Consider the following 19,937-nt stretch of genomic DNA (forward strand, 5'->3'; position numbering starts at 1 on the left):
GTTCTTTCGCGTAGATGCGCGAAGAAAACGTCGTTCCTACGTTTTGTCTGCACCGAGGTTCCATTTATGGACTTCCTTGAAAGTCTTCAAAGTAGATTTCATCTTGTCGCGGTAGGTTTCTTCGTCGAGTTTTTCAAAGGATATATACTTCACCTTATCTTTATTGTATGATTTATGTATACGTATCGCTGTAGATCGAAGTATGTTCTACTCTATTAGTCATGTCACATTGCATCCTACTATTTTTCATCCACAATTGCACATTACACGATACTTTTCCCTAAATTATACCATACTTTATTCGTAATTAACGATAACACGATTGCGATCGAGATCGATGATTATCAGGTGTCCAGCGAGGTTCTCTCGAATCTTCCGAGAATATAGAAAAATACACTTAAAATCTTTCTGCAGTATCGATTGGCTATTGAAAATTGTAATTGGCAAATCATCCGGATGAAACGACTCTGTCGTTCGATACAGTGAACCTAAGATACCTCGTTCTACCCTCTTCTTTCAATTTTACCAATTTATCCAGAAATACGGGATTTTCTCGTTACTTCTGACACCACTTTCTTCGTATACTTCTCAGGACATAATTTTCAAAATTATCGTTCAATCGTGGTTCCGAGTTAAGTTAAAAAATTTGACAAGGATTTTGTTTCTTGCTAGTCCTTCGATTCATTTTACTTTTTGTTCGTCGTCGTGTTCTTTTCTGTCTAAAGGAAAGTGCTATCGTTTCGTCTATTTTCACTGAGCAAGGTATAATATTAAAACAAATATGGAACTTGTTCTAAGAATTCTAAGAGATTTTTGCGATGTATAGAATAAATAATACATCCTCATGCAAAGTTAGAGGCCGTAAATATAATTCTAGGGCGTGGCGTTGGTTGTAATACAATCGACATTACCATTTGTTCGGACACCCAATGATCTGTTACGCAGCTTCTTAGCATTTTACATAATTTATTCGACTCCTACGAGAAGAAAAAAAGAGTCACGACTATATGACAACTACGGCACAATGCGCCACCTCGGCAAAATAATTGATGTCAAACGAGACTTAATAAATGCTCTATTTAAATGATAATATACCACTGGGAAATTTCCGTATGATCGATATTATTTAATAAACAGTATTACCTCGTAGAAAGTATTATCTCGAATACAACAACGCTATATAGCTACTGTAGTATAGTACGTTAATAATATCGTCTGTTACAAAACATTAGAATACACGCAAGTTTTACAACAAAAATATTCGGATATTATTTTTTTATATTCGATATTCGGTTTATTTTTGAAAAATTGTGTACTTCGATAACGAAAGTATGGACGAGTCAAGCTTCAATTATTTTAATTCCTTATAATCGGTATAGCTACATATGTATAACAGTATATTTTAGTTTATTTCATTTAAGTATTAAGTGTATTTTATACTTTTAATCCGATTAAATTAATTTTTGAAAGCCGATATACTTTGCAACTTTTCAATGCAAATACTATACTGAATACAATACTGAAAAATGTAATAATTTAATTTAATGTCATTTATATTATAGTTATACTAAATGTAATATAATTTATTTTAGTTTCAATGTGAGATATTAATTACAAATTGTACTAATAACTATAAATTGTATTAATTATAATTGTATTTTAAGCGCAGAATAAAGTACATTTTACACTGAAAGCTAAGAATAAGTCATTTTATTTCGTCATGAGTATACAGAGTGGATAATTATAAGTAAATTAAGCACCTACTAAGTAACTATTCCGATAGTTATTCTGAAAATTACAGTTATTCAATATTAACACGAATTACATGATCTAGAAATACCTAATATCGCATGATTTAATACAACTTATCTACAAGAAAAATTGTCCTTCCTGCCAATACTGAAAAATGTAATAATTTAATTTAATGTCATTTATATTATAGTTATACTAAACGCAATATAATTTATTTTAGTTTCAATGTGAGTTATTAATTATAAATTGTACGTATTTTAAGCGCAGAACAAAGTACATTTTACACTGAAAGCTAAGAACAAGTCATTTTATTTCGTCATGAGCATACAAAGTGGATAATTATAAGTGAATTAAGCACCTACTAAGTAACTATTCCGATAGTTATTCTGAAAATTACAGTTATTCAATATTAACACGAATTACATGATCTAGAAATACCTAATATCGCATGATTTAATGCAACTTATCTACAAGAAAAATTGTCCTTCCTGCTCTTTCTTCGTGTTCAATGGTGTGTACAAATATATTTTTCATTTTATATTCCAAAAACAGTATCGTGCAGGATTTTAACTAATATTATATAACCATGTTATAATGGTATGTTCATGTAGATGAAAATTATCTTGTAATTCTTTCGTATTTTTATCTCACGTGCGTTTAGAAGATTAGAAAACGACAATGGAATAAAATGTACGGCACCATTAACGAGAAACACGATAACGTTATCAATTCACTAGATATTGATGCAAACGAAATATCAATACGTAAGGAGTATGCACGGAGTCATTACGAAAATGTTTATCCGGCAGCGATTGTTACTGCAATCTCACCTTCACTTCGATTTCTATACTCGTATGGTGGTTTTTCTCTAGCGAATAGCACGAAGATCCTCTTTATTAGCGTTTTGAAACGATCGTTGTGCAAGAACAATCCTAGCAAACTATGTAGATCGACTTATAAATCACGCGTTTCAATTGAAGACGTATGATAAAATAAACCTTGTTACTTATTTCTTCTGATTAATTTACAGAAGATTAATTCTTTAAGACCATCGTCAAAGAAAATTCGTTAAGAAAAAGGTAGCTACGTTTTCACTCAAGTACATACCTATATTTCAGAGATCTAAAAGCAACGAGATGCCATTAGACGCTTTATTATTATCCGATATTAGATAGAAAGTAAAAAAGCTATTTTTTTTTTACAAATATGCAAATAAAATTGTGGCTGATATGATTACAAAACGATGGTATGAAAAGGAAAAGGTGCGTGGGGTGAGAGTTAATCCGCAATATATTTAGAGATAAAAAAGGAAAAGTCTATGTTTACATTTGCGTTAAATAAAACTAAACGTTGCAGTGGTATAAATTGGCGGTAGTGAAAATAAGAAACTGAAAACCAGTTTTACTTGTACCTTATGTAAGCGAGAATAGTTCGTAGATCATAAAAATCTCAATCTGGTAATACATCCTTTGTTTTTTTATTGCCAGAGGTATGGTTAAGTGTATTATCAATGGGTCATGAACTTAAGAATTTCTCGGCAAATGTTGGTAAAATGAATTTGTCGGACGAACGTAACCAAAAATATTGAGAACAAACAGAGCAAAATTTCTCCGCCCTACATTCTCATTACTGTAATCTGGACATTAAGCAGAGGAAATAAATAAAAAATCTGTGCTCCAAAGCATCTGCTTGAGAGCAGGTGGCTCGACACACCATGCATGTTGAGCAATTTAGTAAATAATGTAACACGTCATTTTCCACTCGTTTGCGATATATTTATTATTACTCGATTATTTTGATGATTCTTTAATACCCTACGTTTTCCTGTGTCTTTTTATACACTATACCAATGACGAACAAAATTGCAGACAGTCCTGTCTATTTTTCATTACAATGTTAAAGAATAACAATTAGCCGACAATCCTCCGACGCTAATGGCAATTTTCTACGGGGATTAAGTAAGATGCGGGATCCTGTTTGTAAGTAAAAGTAAAACCATCAGTTCGGCAGTTCTTATTTATCGACTTTGTTCTTATTTATTAAAGTGATTGTTAGTTCGATTCAACTATCTTTTCACTTGTTGTTTGATGGTAAAAAAGTTTTATTCATTATTTTATTATATAGTTTTAGCCAGATGTGGACAAAATACGACAAGAAACTTGATAGATGTAAATATGTGTATAATATAAAGAAATAAATAGAATTTTGTTTTACTAATATTGCTTTTACATTTTAATTTCCTCATTTTTCATTAAAGCACAAAAGTATTTTTATTTTTTGTCCCGTGTCTCTGACATTATACGCAAGTTCCTTTGAAAATACCGATCTCGGGAAACATTAAAATGATTCTTACGCCCTCTGTGATTTGTACTTGGCAACTTGCTGAACATTGCGTCTCATGTTCTGTAATGCCAACCATTCAAAGGTTTTTTACGCCCTCTACAATTTATAACATGATGCTATCGCAGATATTGGTGAAGCGAATTCTACAATACCAGTAGCCAGTAACAAATATTAAATTTCTTTAAATATAAACGAAATCTATTCATTATATAGTTCTCCTCTATTGTCACTGATGTATTATATTTATGATAGATGAACAAAAAGAAAATTTTATTTTTACTAGGCATGTTATTTTAAATAATATAAATTATCTTAAGAGCTACTACACATATCTTTAAAACTGTAATATATACATATATTTCTCGTAATATAATTTTACGTATTGTAATATATGCATGTAAATATTGTCATGCATAGATATCTGAATATGACGTTGCAGTCAGAGTGTAACAAATAGCATTCTTTTTATGTGGTTGCGCAAAACCGAAGGACAGTGTTTAGCTAAAAATAGGCGCATACTGGTATCTTGTATTTCTCTCGATTAACTTATTGAATCAGCGCCAATCTTAGGTTTCCTTTTTCTCTACCGCGATTAACACTACTGCCTTAAGAGATATACAAAGTCATAAAGATGCGCAATGTTGTACTTATTATATTTCAGGAGTATTTCATTTAAAATCAAAATCTATCAAAAAAAAAATTATATAACTTATCTTGAACATCATTTCAAATGAAGCGAATGCTATATGGTTACATACCTGTCAGTGGTTCTCATTGACACCCAAAGTCGATATGTATATCAATACGGTGATAAAACACTAAACGCATTATTGTGTGCAAAATATGTACATAAATAGATTGTAGATACATAATGTTAAAAATTTAAATATCGATCGAATCGACTCCTTATATACTTGTAGAGTTAACTAATGAAATATCATTGAATTCATTGTAATTTGATCATGCGAAAGGCAATATTATTACGTGATTGTCTTACAATGCAACGTTGCATATATTTCAAATATTATAAAAAAATACCGTAACTTATTTATTTTTGTTGTTGTCATCAATGTTGTTATCAATTTGTGCAGTCTATAAACTTTATGTAAGTTACGAAATATACATGAAATTTTACATTTAAATACCTGAGAAATTATTTATCATTAAATTTTATAATACTACATCAAATAGTTATCCAATAGAGGAACATAAAATCACTACAGATTGAAGAGATCTTTAAATTAGACGGTAGACTTAAGGGTTCAGTTACTTACATATACACCACGACCGCGACTAGAAAGTGTATGTAGTAGTCACTAAAAGTCTTGGGGTAGGGCAGTGGAAATTTCCACTGTACCCGCTGAGACGGTCAATACTCTCTTCGTGCTGTAACGTGTGCTACACAAGGACCACTCGAACTAGAGGAAGTTTCAAATGAGAAGAACATAAGTACATACATGCTTACGTATTTAGATATCAATGGTAATTATATAAGACCTAGTAGATGAATTACTCTATCTAGTCACAATATAATTACCATATTTAACCTAGAAATATGCAAAACTTGCCATTCAGTGATTTATCACATTGTTACGTATTTCCTATCAATTAGTAGTAAGTACATTACGCCACTAAAAGAAAAGAACTATTTATTATAGATAGGAGTATCCAATCGATAGTAGCACCATCTCGACGAGATATCTCGAATTGAAACGAAATTGAAATCTATAAATTTGACTAGTTATCGATATTAATTTTCACACAGAAATCGAGATCGAAAACAGAGAAACTAAACTCTTTTTCCGTTGAATAATTTAATAATCGTGTCTCTTACATCTAGAATCTATGACAAACGAATGTGATTGTAATCGTGCATGTCGTGTATGTCGTATGTCATTTTGTTTTCATAAATTGGTAAAAATATAGGACCTGTATTTGAACTTTTAATACATAACATTGTTACATTTGTTCACAGGAAGCATCATAAATGTGGAAATTTACTGAATGGAAAGTACCACGTTGTTAATTGTGGCATAAAGGTCACGGGTTAATAACCAGGCAAGCAGGCGCCAGCTACTCCCGATCTATTAATCACTGTAATCATTCATTCTATATGCCAAGGGACAAATATATTTAAATAAATCGTTAATACTTCGATCAGCAACACATCTGAAATGCAACAGTTGAGCCTTTATCTTGCCAATAGAAATAAAATTAAACTTATAACATCGTTTAACAAAACTGACGATCAGCACGTATCTTTTTTATTAATTGCAAAATGTAACGAAATGGACGCGTGAAATGACCTGTAGATAGAAGATTTCTCTTTTTCTACATAGCACAACATTCAGCGTGTATACGTGGAGGTAAGTATGTGCTACGTACGTATGTAGACGTAGGTACTTGTGGCAAAGAAACGGCAGCTAGCCAACGGTCACGTGACACATTCTGAATGCAGCGAGAATCTTTAAATACCTATCTATCTATGCACAAATGCTTATATCTCCCATGAATGCGGGCAAAGAGGAAATTATTCTTCCCATTGTTGATCACGTTTAGATACGAATAACACAACCGATATTTAATACCACCGTTTCCTACAACCGTTACACATGCACATACAATGGCCATATTTTGATATAGATTTCTTTATTTAGAAACAAAAAGATTGCGCTTTATCTGCGTGAACAATGAACATACCTAACTCAATGTGTAACGCAATACTCCTTTATAATTATATAGTTAGATAAAATAAATAATATTTCCTGCATAAACGAATTATGAGTATTCATGTATTAATATACTTTGCAAATCAGCATTTTCGCATAAAAGTATGTGTCAAAAATATGAATCAAATCAAAAAGTGGAATATAAACATACAAATATTTAATTTCGTTTACTATACATCGCATGTGTGTTAAAAATTATTGTCTAAAATAATTGAGAACAAATTAAACAAATACATATTTACATTTAACAATCTAACCTATGCTATGGAACAAATGCAAAATCAAACAGTTGAATAGATCGAATGAAATTAGACCGTAAACTGTAACAATTCGCATTATAATTAATCATTGTATACATTTACGATAAACATTACCGCCACTGCGGTAAAAAATTTATAATACAGGTAGATTCTAGTTAAAAACTACCGAAATGTTGTTAACAATGTATCGTATATTTTTATATATTGCCATATATGTTAAATGTACTTACAATATTTATCAAATTTTGCGATTTTTTCACAAATGTTTAAATATACATGGTTTTGTGCACAAAGCTACGAAAAATTCATAAGCGAACAGAAGCCACAACTATTGCGAACGAGTGCGGAAAGAACTCGAAAGTACAAGTCTGCACGATAAAACGTGCAGAAGGGTTTCTTTCCTTTCCAGCACAAAGATCATCGTGTTTTATCGTTCGAGCGACACCCTAAGTCCTCGGTCGGTAATCAACGAATACTTCAAAGTCGAAGAGTTCAAAATCATTCATAGATGTCATCAAGCTAATTGCTTTCAGCTGACAATATGTCATAATAGACGTCGACAATATAGTCGACTTATGATAAAAAATTAACGAAAAAGAAAAGAAACATTCAAATCCAGTAAAGACTATAAGAGAATGACCTTAAAAAATTGACAAGCGATAACGAAGCAACAGTTAGTTGATAAATAAAATGTTAAGGTTTCTAAGAATCTTAGGACATGCTCGAGACCGAAACGACAAATAATAATATTAGTAACATATAATAATAATAAGCGTTTATCTTTTTAATTTGCAGCATTTAATTTTCATAGAATATCACTATCTATAGTTAACAATTTTCTAAAGAAAAGTTTTGCTTACTTATGATTACTAAAACAGTCGGTTAACACGAAAATGTACAAACATATCTTCGATTAAAAAGATAATTAGTGAATAACAAATGTGTCAACCAATAAACGCAATTATTCGCCATGTTCTAATAATATCTTTGTTGTTATGAAATATAACTAGACATACAGAGTGTATCATCTAATACGTCTACTTTATTCGATAAAAGATATTGGTATTCGTTTGATATGGTGGTTAAATAAAATAAATGATGCAATTTGCAGGAATGTTTTTAATTAAGAACTAATCACCTATTGCAAGGACATCATTCTCTCTCTCTCTCTCTCTTTCTCTCTCTCTCTCTCCAATTAGGTATTAATATAAAAATTTAGCCTTTTTTTATCCACATATGATCGATATAAACAGACGCTAAACCATGTGATAAAAATGGACGTTTAAAACAACGTAAGCTGTTTGAAATTTATATAAATAATGATAAATGAAGACTGATCCAATATCATAGAAGAAGGCTACGACGTAGTCACAGGCACGGGCGCCAGGATGGCGCAACAACTTTGACTAAGATCGATAACATGAAAAAGAGATATATCAGTCCTATACCCTACCGTTATCTTCCGACATTTATGACCATCCGTTCCAATATTTTAATAAAATGACTTAAACTGCACTTGTACTAATCCGATCAAACAATCATCTCCATTAGAAAATTTGAAACTTTTTGTCTCATTTCTTTGCTCAGGAGAGACCTCCTACGAGCGCTCAATCGCTCTTCCACCAAAGAAACCTTACACTAATGACTCAAAGAGTTAAATCTGCTTAGCATGCTACAACGCGTCTTTCTTTATGTATAAATTACTCACTTTCTATAAGTTACTCCTTAGGCAAGTTTTCAAATCCTCTCTCTGTATTTATTAGCTTTAAATGCTAACATTTTTATTCATTATTTTTCTCATTTTATACGGTAATATAATTATAGTTTTTCTAAATAGATATCAACGATGAAATTAGCATCGATGAAACACACGGAGTCTTATCTTTGAAGACGCGCAAAAATGTCGTCAATTAGATATTTTGTATTCGAAGGAAAATAAGGGGAATGATGTATCGGTTGTCCGTTATTGTCTTTCACGGCAAATGGATTTAGCTGAAAAGAAGGCCACGACGTAGTAGGCCAACGTGGTATTGATTTCGGTCGGTCGGAGTTCTCTGCATCCGCGCTTTCAGTGTCATTTGAGTACGACGTAGAATGTAGATATATTAGAAAGGTACATCGGAAAGGAATTAAACCACGTTTCTTGTTCGATCTAATTTCAAATGAAAATGATGGGAAGGTAGGCGGAAAATACGAATGACAAGCAAGTTTTTTTCATATTGTCAGTAAATAAGTTCGATGTAATCGCAATATTTCGTCGTAGTTAATATTAATCTATTACTGAATAGAGAAAAAAGAAAAAGAAGAAATGTAACGTAATCGAAAACCGATACTTGTATCAAGTATACGTCGCAAGCTATTTTTTTACCACATACCATTCTGTATTTGTGTAGGTTTGCGTGGACATATCATGTACGCATATGGCCATAGAAAAATACATAGTACATATATAGGTATATGAAAAGCTTTGAAATTTGAAAATCCCGCTTTATCTGTAAATCGGTAATCGACATTTAGACCAAACTTACCAGCATTTGTCAATTAACTGCTATTCGATTAATTTCAACAGGTAAATAATTCACTATAAATTGTAAATGATCCGTATGATTCAGCATGAATGAACAGTTAGTGATCCGACAATTCTAAGAAGATGAATGGTTAGAAAACGATTTGAAACGAATGAAATGCTGCGCTCGTGCTGTGATTTTCAAGTTTTAAACGGCTACATAACTGGTCGGTAACCGGTCGATGGCAAGACCTTACACCGACATCTGTATGGAGGGTAGAAAACCGATACAGAAACATGGTTAAGACTGGTTTCCCTTGAAAAAGCGAATCGGTCTCGGCAGACGGCAGTAGGGAATTTCCCCAGCCAGATAATATTGTCCTTGTTGAGAATCCAAGATCTTGTACCAAGGTCAAGTCGATTTCGCGCGATTAAGTTGTTCCCTGTTGCCTTGTTGAACCATTTGATCGAATTATCAGTTCAGCGGTATTTTCTATGCTCGCGATCAAAATCGTTATATACGTGAAATCCCCTGATAAGATCGCGGGATTATTTTGACGTCAATTTCACAATAGACGTTAGTCGTGTCAATTATATTTATTGCATCTAAGTTCAAACTGCGTTAGGTTGTTCACGATTGACAGTCATGCTAGTTCTTAGTCCGGCTGGTAGCGGAAACGGTCGACACATCAAACATAAAAAGAAGATTAAAAAGGAAACAGCCAACAGATCTCACAAAGGACATAACCTAACAAACAAACACTCACCTCACTAAAGAAATAAATCAATCAAATTCGAAGATGGTATCTCACTGGGGGTAGCCATCCACATGTTATATTATTATATATAATATTTTACCAAATGTCCTACTGGACAAATTTTACAATGTAAATAAATAAATAAAAAAAAATGCTAGTTCTTAGTCATTAAAAACCATTTCATTTCTAGCGAAGCGTGGCGAATGCGTGATACGCAAATGTACGACCAAATTTTTTTTTCTTTTTTTTAATTATGTAATTCGTCTAGCTGGACATTTGCTAAATTTTTCTAGCTTAATTGCTAACGAACATGTGGATGGCTACCCCAGCGTGATACCATCTTCGAGTGTACGACCAAATTTGTCGTCCCTCGAGGGATATCGTTATCATCTGTTCAAATCCGAATCGATCGTTTAAAGCTTCCACCAAAATATTTCTGGTATTCCTTTTTTAATAGTTGTGTATTGTAGAATTCAATAATTTTAAAAGATCCGATTTAGATTACGTTATCGAAATCCACTAAATCTACCAGATTCTTTAAAAAGGTATTAATAATAATCCAGTTAACAGGAAGCGTATTTGTGCGCGGCGATAGAGCTGTCAAATAGCAACGTGTTGCGTTACGTACGAATTCAATCAGGGCACGTAATAAAAAGCAGATGGAATTGTCACGTCAACTACGCACGTCTATATCATTAGCAACTACGCGAGTAAAGAACTTATACATGTACAGTCACGATGAAGAATCATAATGATGATATTTTCGATTCACTGCTTGTTATCTAAATACGGCTATTTCTAAATCTGCTGAATTATTTAGCAAACTAGTGCAAATTGCAATAAAGGATACGTTTTAAAACTGCTTTCCAGCGCATATAGTTTAGAGACGTCTCTGAGCATGCACTGTATCGATATACTGACCGCCAGTCGCAAAGATTTAAAATTTGCGGACGGATTGTCTTAATCTAAATTGAAATTATTAATACGATTAATTGCAGGAAAAGCAGTCCAAATTTAGCAGCACGCACGACGAAGATAAAAGCTGCATTTATCATGTTTGTTAATTACATCTGCGTATGTATAACGTATACGTAGTTACGTATGAAGTTGGATTAGGATAGGTCAAAGAGAACCAACATAATGTATAAATTATACAAGAAAGTTAAGTGGACAGCTGTCTTGATAACTGACATGCGTCATAAAGAATAGCCGATTCCTCGTTCCAACGATAAATTAATCTTTAATCTTCATAAAAATGAATTTTAATGACTTCCAATACACTTTTTTAATATGGAGGGTTATATTGCCAGTAAAAGACTGCAAATATTTTGCATTACATTAACAACTGATGTAATTGATTAGCGGCGTAATCATGTCCGAATCGAGGCAAGAAACGGCGATGTAAGAAAGAAAATCGATCTTCCATGGGGCGGAATCGCTGTAGCTACGTAAGTACGTGAATGTTGTCAGTATTTAATCACAAGGATAAATGATAAGGAACTGCCGGTGCTATACGCACTAAATCTGTAGCGGAAAGAGGTTGTATGTTAAAACGTTAACGTTGAAAATAAATGAGAAATAACAAACTAAATCTCTGTTTCGCTATTTCCTTTAATTTTATTCGAACTGCGCGTTACATCTTGTACTAACAATAAGTCTTGTCTTTCCGCAGAAGTATACGATGTATACAACGAAAGACTTGTTAGAAATTCGGGCAGAATGACAGTACGCACTGATTCGCTTTTAAACTCCTTCTATTCTTTCATCCGTAGCCTGGCTCCTTTATACATCCGCTCGCTCTTACCGTGGGAGGTTTCTAGGTATTACAATGTTCGCCTATAGGTATGCCAATGCTCAGGTTTATCGTGTGTATCACAACTGCATGCTTTGGCAGTGATCGTGACAGCGTGCTTGCAAAAATGTTCACGTGGGTGTCGAGACGGCGCGTCACGGCACCCCTAGGCGCCGCTCGCTGCGACGACCTACGTCGCTATTACGCCGAAAATAACAAGGTAGGCTGGTTGACATATAAGTACACACGCTATGTCGATCGAACGTACTCACACACAATTCACGTTCACCGTGCGTGAAATCGCGAAACTTCCTCCTTCGAGATTATAATGCAAATAATTCTCAAACGGTAAAATAACCTTTTAACCCTAACGTTACTCGCATCCCTATAGACATACGTTTGTATCCAGTAATTCACAGAAATCTGTGTCAACCTGTTCGAAGTTGAGCACTTTAGCCTGCTACGTGCCAACTTTACTTACCTTTCTGCTAATAATTTTGGCTGTAGGTACGTATATCGTACTTATTAGTACTATATCGTAAATACTAAGATTCATGTGCGATGACTAATTAAACATTGTGGGAATTAAAAAGACAGATGACGCATTGCATAACATTTAATTCGATTTGCTATGAAAATAGTACATATATATACATTGTGGGAATTAAAAGGATAAATAACAAATTGCGTAACGTTTAATTCGATTTATTATGAAAAAAGTATATATATATATCGAAGCGGTATTTTGTTGATGTATTATCGTGCAGTGACGTTCGTCGGTAAACGGTTGTTATTATTAATAACTGAAGGTATTCGTCTGTGTTATTACCAACTATGTCGATAAGTTCAGAAACAAGTCGTGCCGTTTTAGCAGGTACAAATGACACTCCTCGTTGCGATAAATAGCGAAACGCCGGGGATGTTTTCCGATAATCTGAAGTACATCGAATACATATGGTTTGATTTAACAATGTTATGAATTGTACGAGGATGACAGATAGCGACGTTCCAATGCGAGAAAAAATTAAAGAAATATTTTTTTTTATTTGGATTTATTTTACAATCAATTGTCATTGAGAATTATGAGTAAATTATTTTGGCGTGGTACTATGACGTGAATAATAAGTGATTATCGTGTGTTTGATTCTAGCTGAATCTAATGCTTAAATCTAGAGGACATGGATAGAAGACTGAAAAGGAAACACCCAGCAGACCTCACAAAGAACACAACCTAACAAATACGAAGACGGTATCCCGCTGGGGGTAGCCACCCACATGATAATCAAACAGCTAAAGAATTCTACCAAATATCCAAATTGGACAAATTGTGAATGTAAAGAATTAAATAAAAAAAAAAAATCTACAGGGTAATGTCTTTTTAGCCTGCGGATCTGATCCGTCGTGTAAAGTAATTGAGTAGATACCCACTGTTAAAGAAGAAATATCCAAAAGAGTTAATTTTTTTTTATTTATTTGTTGAAATTACAATCAATTCTCACGTTGAGAATTTTCAGTAATTTTTCTGGCGTGGCGCAGTGACATGGCTGTTTATTTACAATAAGTTAATACTTATTATAGATAGGTATAATTTATAAGTATTATAAGTAAGTGCATATGCTTAATTTGGATAACTAAATGAATCTAGCGTTTAGGTCTTGCGGGTAGTGCCTCTTCAGCCTGCGAATCTGGTCCGTCGTGTCAAGTAGTCCAGTGATTAGGGGGTTTCGGTGTTTGTTGACTCTTTTGCTATATCTGTTGCTGTATTTTGCTATTTCCTCTTTGATAACAGGTCACCATTAACAACACAATAATTCCTAGCAAGGACTCAGTCAGATACCTGGGCATGACCCTGGACAGGAGGCTAACTTGGAAAAATCACATCACAGACAAAACAAAGCAACTGAAGGACAAACTCAAGAAATCCAACCTAAGCACACAGAACAAAATTACCCTCTACAAGACCGTAATAAAACCTGTCTGAACATACGGAATCCAACTATGGGGAACAGCAAGTAACTCCAACATTGAAATACTTCAACGCTCCCAATCGAAAACGCTAAGATCCCTAATTGATGCACCTTGGTATGTTACCAACGAAACAATACACCGCGACCTCAAGATACCCACAGTCAAAGAGGAAATAGCAAAATATAGCGACAGATATAGCAAAAGAGTCAACAAACTCCGAAACCCCCTAATCACTGGACTACTTGATACGACGGACCAGATTCGCAGGCTGAAGAGACACTACCCGCTAGACCTAAACGACAGATTCAACTAGTTATTTAAATTCAGTAACATCTACTTATTTACAATACTTAAGTACAAATTATACTTATCTATAACAAGTATTAACTTATCATAAATAATTAGCTATGTTACTGCGCCACGCCAGAAAAATTACTGAAAATTCCCAACGCGAGAATCGATTGTAATTCTAATAAATAATAAAAAAAAAAATTTCCTCTTTGACTGTGGGTATCTTGAGGTCGCGATGTGTTAGTTCGTTGGTGACATACCAGGGTGCATTTATAATGGATCTTAGCGTTTTCGATTGGAAGCGTTGAAGTATTTCAATGTTGGAATTACTTGCTGTTCCCCATAGTTGGATTCCGTAGGTCCAGACAGGTTTTATTACGGTTTTATAGAGGGTAATTTTATTCTGTGTAATACAATATAATATACGAAACAGATTGATAGAATGTCCAATCGAAATATTTACACTATAGGCTCCTTGCTCGATCGAGAAGGATTTCTTTAGACTTAAGCATAAAATCGATACCTGTAAATATATACGCCTACAGCCTAGTCCAAACTGACAGACAATTGTTAGCAGCCAATCAGTGGAATAACGTTGTCCATGGAAAATCTGCGGAGAAACGAACGTATGTACGACGTATAAATTGTCTATAGACAATCGCCTATCGGTCTGGATTAGGTTTAAGAGGACCTTGCAACGCTTCGGCAACTTTTTAAAACAGGCTTTTATTTATGTTGCTTCCTTATCTCGCGAATGATTGTACGATTAATCACAAAGCAATTCTCGATCGATCGGATTGGAAATTCGTGCAAATCTATCGTATGACGGTTACTCGAAAGAACGCGAGGTCTAGGAATCAGTTAATCAGAGAAACGCAAGGTTTAGGAAACAATTATCCAAGCGATATCGCGTTATCTTGCCTTTGTATAACGATCAATTATTTCGAGCGTTCATGCTCACACGTATGTAGATAACGAGTTGAAAAGATTAAGCAGAAGGAAAACCATAAGAAAAAAGCAATTGTTGTCGCGAGTAAAGTTTAAAAAAGTATAATTTTTTTGAGCCGATGACCCGGCTTGATCGCGTGAGCCTTCTCGTGTACGAAGAGAAGTCGATCGCGGTTCATGAATTTCCCAGCCATGTTGCATGTTAACGAATCAACGTGAGAGGAGTTGTGTTCTAAGAATAATTCACAACGAGTTAGAAATAGTATCGCCGTACAAACGTATTGATCGGCGACCCTATTCCGTACCAGCCAGAAAGTCCATCGACCTGAATTCTTTTCCGAACCGCGTTCTACCTGTGCTTCTGAACTCGTCAACCGCATTCGGAGTTCAACGAGTTCTTCCACCATGGTCGTTTCGGAACAGCGCGATGCGACTCGGCGTGCCGTCGATCGTTCTACAAATAGCAAGGTCTCGAGCTTCGTCTCCCTAAATAGATCGCATTTAAAGCAAAGTCGTTTGTATGCAAACCGACTCGGTTAAATACTGTTGAATCGAGATTGTTCACGCGTCGAACCTACCTTTTTATCGCAATCGCATCAATAGGATTTCATCAACAGCATGACTGTTCAACTGTTCGCGGAGAGACGCAATTGCGAAGAAGCGCGCCAACGAGAGTCGTAAATTCCCGTTACGATTTGATAATCGACGCCACGAAATGATCGATCCCCTATTTCGGTTAGGATAATAGAGGTGGTTGAATTGATGCTAACACCTGGTTAATAAATTAAAACACGCACTTTATTTCTAACAACTTCGAATACAAGTCTGCGAGTGTATCGCGTGTACAAAGATTTGATCGCAAGTTAAAATGTTTTTTTTTCTAATATTTATTAAAGTTTACAATCAATTCTCGCATTGAGAATTTTCAGTAACTTTTCTGGTGTGGCGCAGTGACAAGGCTAATTATTTATAATAAGTTAATACTTATTATAGATAAGTATAATTTGTAAGTTAAAATGTTGACGGGCTAGAAAACGTAAAGTAGCTCAAACTTCTGTGACGATGATGCAGCGGAGAAAAACTGGCGATGTGTGTGTCTAAGGACACGAGATAAGCGGACTCGTTGATGACAATGTTTCTTTAGGAAAGTGAGGGCGACGGACATAGCTGCTACTTGACTAAGCTACAAGGTTGGAAGGGGAGGAAAGATACTACCTGCCCCTGAGAGAAGGTTACTAACGGGAGGCATCTACGCGAGAAAAACCAGATTTCCCGTACCTTCACGTTCTAATGCAGTAAAGATATTCAAACATTTGGCGGTCATCTTGCCCAGGGGTTAGAGTCTGCTTTGTGTAGCAAGTCATGGGACGTAACAATGACTCTTCGATCAAGGACAAGGTGCTAACAATCGTCCCATGTACCTGTCCATTCTGAAGCGCACTATACGCGTAAGGTTGCCAGTCGAGAAATCGTTATTTAACCTATGCGAAAAGAAGACGAAAAAGGAAACACCCAACAGATCTCACAAAGGACATAACCTAACATACAAACACTCAGCACATTAAAGAAATAAATTTTTATTTATTTTATTTATTAAAATTACAATCAATTCTCGCGTTGAGAATTTTCAGTAATTTTTCTGGCGTGGCGCAGTGACATGGCTGATTATTTATAATAAGTTAATACTTATTATAGATAAGTATAATTTATAAGTAAGTATTATAAATAAGTGAATATTACTTAATTTAGATAACTAATTGAATCTAGCGTTTAGGTCTAGCGGGTAGTGCCTCTTCAGCCTGCGAATCTGGTCCGTCGTATCAAGTAGTCCAATGATTAGGGGGTTTCGGTGTTTGTTGACTCTTTTGCTATATCTGTCGCTATATTTTGCTATTTCCTCTTTGACTGTGGGTATCTTGAGGAAGCGATGTATTGTTTCGTTGATAACATACCAAGGTGCATCTATTAAGGATCTTAGCGTTTTCGATTGGAAGCGTTGAAGTATTTCAATGTTGGAATTACTTGCTGTTCCCCATAGTTGGATTCCGTAGGTCCAGACAGGTTTTATTACGGTCTTGTAGAGGGTAATTTTATTCTGTATGTTTAGTTTGGTGCGTCGGCCCGTGAGCCAATAGAATTTTTTTAGTTTGTCCTTTAGTTGCTTCGTATTATCTGAGATGATTAAAGAAATAAATCTGTCAAATTCGAAGATGGTATCCCACTGGGGGTAGCCATCCACGTGTTATATTGCTATATCACTGAGCTATAATATTTTACCAAATGTCCTACTGGATAAATTGTAAAATGTAAATAAATAAATAAATAAATAAAAACCTATGCGAATGATAGGAATCGCTTTGATCGGGAATGAAGAAACAAAGAGGGGAGAACGGAATGAAATGTAGTCGGTCGATAGACGTTGGATGCGAGCTTTCTAAGCTGTCCGGCTGAATGAGCCCACAACATGTACATACTTACTTACACTTTGCCAATGGGAATGAGACGAGATAATGCATGGTGGGTGTCATCCGGTGACTACCTACACGCTGTTTAACTTCCTTCCTGCATCTCTGTACTCGACGTTCTTGTCCAAATCCTCTAGTTATTCCTAGATAGAACTGCATTTTCTAAATATGAAAGAAACCGAAACGGAGTTGATCGTGTCATGGGGTAAATTGCAGCCATAAATGGAACAAAAGCATCGAACTACTATGCACGTGATATTGTTTTTCACGTGTTTCGCGCGTAGTTGCGCCAAGTATTTTTCTGTTGCGCTGGTACAATTTTCGCGCTAATAAACCAAACAGTGACACACCACCGTACGCGGCGGCTCCTCACGCTGTGGAAATTTCCATTCGTGAAAACCAGTGGCGTAGTCAACCGCTTATTCCGCACTGAAACTCCTTCCACTTGCATTCAACTTCCGTACTCATATTTCGACATATCCAAAATGTTTGATGTCCAGCCTGCGTATAAATGCCAATGGTAGGCATCTTCGATTCATTCGTAGGGTAAATTCGAATCATTCTCTATGTCACCATTATCTATTATTTCAATGATTTTATCGAGAATGATAGCCATAAATCACGCGTTGATAAATTAATGCTTTTTTCATCGCATAGTAAGCTATTTTTTCGTTTCTACATTAGTATGTGGAAGATAACGAGAATATCCATGTATTGCAACATCATGATCCAATGATTCCAACAACTTTGACATATTGGATATGTAAAAATTATCGACTACGGTCGTTTCCATAATAATTATTTTTAGTTTCACTGGCTAAATATTTTTTAACGCCGTTCTTTACTCTTGACCTCGTTAAATTTATTTAGAGATATCAGTTGATCGAAACACGAGTTTCATTTCATACTTACTAGAATTAAGTTGCCTTCAAATTTGAGCATAAAGCACATAAAAGATCAATCCGAATATTGCAGCGGACTATGGTAAACAGCAGATGGTTTCAACGATTGGCTGTGAATTTCAGTTGCGCAATGTCGATCGTGTGTTATCTCATTTTTAATTTCTGATAATAACAGGCTAAACGGTATAACAATTTTGACAATGCAAATCTCGTTGAAGTTTTCTACGTACGATTCATTGTTATTCATGTGTTACGTCAAAGTAACGATTGCAAGCGACTACGATGACGTTAGCTACCGCAGAATAAACTAAAAATACGACTATTTCCTCTAGGCTTTTTCAAATAATATCACGAAAAGAACGAGTTTGCCGCAATTATCAAAAGAAACTCGTGGAAGTATTCTTACAAGCGGCTCGTGTATGATTGAGTTACATTCACACAGTGTTATTTTAACGCAAAGTATCATTTTAGTTAGATTTTATTTTTTAGAACTCCAAGTATATCTATCTAACGAGCTGACTGCTTGTGCATTCAAATTAAACATAAAACGAATAAAGTATGTACATAGTTATGCTATCATTAACGATATTAATAGCCGCATAAACGAAAAAACTTAGTGTGGAGGTCGATTGCAATCGAAAAATCAACGTACTCACGCGACATTTATGTAAATGTGTTACAGATACGGCAAAGGTGATTCTATTTAAAGTATAACGAACTCGAAGAACGTCCTTTTGGTACTATTTCAGTTAAGACGATATATCGATTAGTTTACCAACACAATGCATTTAAATACCAACCGGTAATATGAATTTATATTTTTTTTCTTTAGAACGAACGATTTATTTCACAATATACATACTTCAGCCTATAGGTGCTATCTGCAACAGGCGGTTACGTCGACAATTCCGTCTTCCAAATTTTCCTCGACTATACGTTTAGCTTACCTTATTTTCGATGCTGAAAATCGTTCGACGAAACTTTGATTGCAAATTGGGTTTCGACAAGTTTGTCAAATCAATCTTAAAACTTAATATCGTTCTTATATCTGCCATACTTTTAAGATCGAATGCCCGATGCCTGATACAATCGGTCTGTCGTTCGTCGATCGTATCAATGCGATCGTTTCTATTCTTATCGATATTATTGGTAAATCATACTTGAAAAATTCTATATAATCATGAGTCATAACGATTGCTCATTCGTAACTCGAATATCAAATG

General features: G+C 34.7%; 1 long non-coding RNA gene across 1 annotated transcript; it reads right to left on the reverse strand.

Annotated features, from left to right (window-relative positions):
* Positions 1-11,594: 11,594 nt before the first annotated feature.
* On the reverse strand, positions 11,595-12,085 carry LOC117238216. Its single transcript, XR_004494145.1, has 2 exons — positions 11,999-12,085; positions 11,595-11,872 (listed from the first exon to the last, which is right to left on the reverse strand). It is a non-coding gene; the product is annotated as an uncharacterized LOC117238216 (long non-coding RNA).
* Positions 12,086-19,937: the final 7,852 nt, after the last annotated feature.

Source organism: Bombus vosnesenskii, unplaced genomic scaffold (genome assembly GCF_011952255.1).
Source record: "Bombus vosnesenskii isolate JDL3184/JDL3185 unplaced genomic scaffold, Bvos_JDL3184-5_v1.1 scf7180000013444, whole genome shotgun sequence".
Taxonomy (NCBI): Eukaryota; Metazoa; Arthropoda; class Insecta; order Hymenoptera; family Apidae; genus Bombus; species Bombus vosnesenskii.